Source organism: Mytilus californianus, unplaced genomic scaffold (assembly GCF_021869535.1).
Source record: "Mytilus californianus isolate M0D057914Y unplaced genomic scaffold, xbMytCali1.0.p SCAF_4, whole genome shotgun sequence".
Classification (NCBI taxonomy): domain Eukaryota; kingdom Metazoa; phylum Mollusca; class Bivalvia; order Mytilida; family Mytilidae; genus Mytilus; species Mytilus californianus.
Window position 1 is genome coordinate 65,656,495 of NW_026262690.1, and position 2,500 is coordinate 65,658,994.

General features: G+C 32.8%; 1 non-coding gene across 1 annotated transcript; it reads left to right on the forward strand.

Annotated features, from left to right (window-relative positions):
• Nucleotides 1-2,246: 2,246 nt before the first annotated feature.
• On the forward strand, nt 2,247-2,318 carry Trnac-gca (transfer RNA cysteine (anticodon GCA)). Its single transcript has one exon. It is a non-coding gene; the product is annotated as a tRNA-Cys (tRNA).
• Nucleotides 2,319-2,500: the final 182 nt, after the last annotated feature.

The following is a 2,500-nucleotide window of genomic DNA, read 5'->3' on the forward strand; positions in this document are numbered from 1 at the left end:
AAACTTGGGGAGTTGTGAATATTATCTCCTAAGCCCCCAGTGAGGATCGAACTCACGACCCCTGGTTTACAAGACCAGTGCTCTTTTTTTTTTATCTTTATTATATTCACAATTTGTATATACATATCACAGTTTCAATTACACAAAAATAAAAAACATTGTCATTAGTTATTGTCCTTTCTCTGAAATGAATCATAAATAAAACATTAGCTATATTGCGTGAAATATTTGTCACGAACATGATTGTCTGATGATCAATTTGTGTATACTCATATTCTTATATATATATCATTTTCTATAGAAAAAACATCATATCCCTATTATTATATTCAATCTCTTTCTAATCAACCATTCAGCTCATACATTCAAAATTATAAAAAGCTTACACTGAATACAAAGAAAAAATCAAAGAGTTAAGTGTTTGTACAGTCTTATTGTCCGACATATGACGAAAATTGATACAATCGAAATAATGGTTCGCACAGGGCTGGTCTCCATTCCACCAGGCAAATAAAATCAAAAGTATTAAATATCAAGTCAATTATCGAAAAAAATAAGACAAACAAACAACATCACAATATAATTATCATTATTCAGCAAAACCCTTTTTTCCATTTTCTCACAGAAACATACACACTTTCTCACTACAAAAACAAATTACAAAATACTTATAAAAGTTACAGTTTTTTAATTTTCACAATTTTCCCCATCTCTAGTATTCCTTCACTCACTGCATCAGTCATTAGTTTTGTTGTTCTTACATCTTGAAAATCCTCGTTTAGCACTTTGTTGAATAAACGGTAATCTCGTTCTCCGCGAAGGACAACTTCAAACTCTTTATGGGCCATATGAAATAATATCAGACGTCCTCTTTGCGTTCTTCCAATTAATATGTCCATACCACATCGGTTTTGTTTCAAAACAAGTTTACTAATAAGTCTACTTTCTTGTACGGTATTATCATGTTCTTTCAATTTATCACATGTTGATGGAGTAGATACAATATCACTATTATCCTTTTCACTAATTGTAAATTTTGTTACTAAATTTTCTTCTCCTACTGTACACTTATTCTTTTCAATTCTATCAACAGATAGTCTTTCTTTACTTTTATTTACATTGTTTACAATTTTACTCGTTACACAGGTTGATGACATAGACAATTCATTACCTGTATCGATAGACAGTTCTATATTTGGACTTTCTATAATTTCAATGTTACCTGTAGTAGCTGAGGCCTCAGACGGGTTATCTTCAAAGTCCATTATATCTGAGGTATTTGTCGATACCTTTCCACTCGGTATTTGATTATTATCAGATGAACTATCTGAACAAATCAGATCTGTATGATTCTCAATATTAGAAATATTTACATTATCATTGTTATATTCTTTCATCCGTTTTTTGTCACGATTGACGGTAGAATTTGATTTCCTTTTACTTTTATTGCTATCTTGATTTGTAAAAACTATAGATATACGAGCTCTGTCATTTTCACCATGAACAGTAAATGTGATATTCCGAAATTGTTCGCATGCATTTTCTATAGTACTCATCAATAAAGATGGAAGTTTCTCCATTGTAGATCTAATTCAAAACAGTATTACAATTCACCCTCGGGTAGCCTCTTTCAATCTAACAATATTTACAATATTTCAAACAGTTACAAACGACGGTTTTTCAATATCAATGAAAAGAACTTACTTCTAAAACAAGTTAGAATGTTAATATTCCATATTTCAGCTTGGTAATCCGAGCAATAACTTATAATAGAGTAATATTTTCACAGTACACAAAAACAACGTCCTGTCATGTAAAGGTCCACTCGACCATTCCCACAAGACCAGTGCTCTAACCACTGAGCTATGGAGGCTCTTGCTTCAGATTTGTGAAATTTCAACTCATAAAGCTAGGCCCTTTTTGCTCCAAGTGAAAAAAGAAATCTTACAAAACATCAAAATTCAACCAAGTGTATGGAATCGTCTGCAATATTGGGATTTCAATTTCTTTTAATACGACCCAGTTCGCACCACCACATTGAGGGTGGAGAAGTTTGTCATTATACAATCGAAGTCTTATCAATATGTCCACGTCACCTTTTCCAATTAGATCAATGAAATTGTCTGATATAAATGACTGACTTGAAACATCTATTTGACAAACAATCTTAACTCTCAACTTGCATTGGTTGTAACAATTGAGGTTATCACCTATAAGAACCCAAAATTGGTAAAAGTTTTTCATCTGGGGGTATAGCTCAGTGGTAGAGCATTCGACTGCAGATCGAGAGGTCCCCGGTTCGAACCCGGGTGCCCCCTTTTTTACTACTCAACAAATATTTTTTGGATTTACTGGATGAGAAAAAACGAAAGTCATCCTATCCTTCAACTTAATGACATGTTTCAATGAGACAGTGCAGATCCGTACGCGAAGAAATCAATTGGAAAAGGCCAACTCTTTATGTCATTCCGGAAACAAAAAGATTGCGTTGGAAAATATT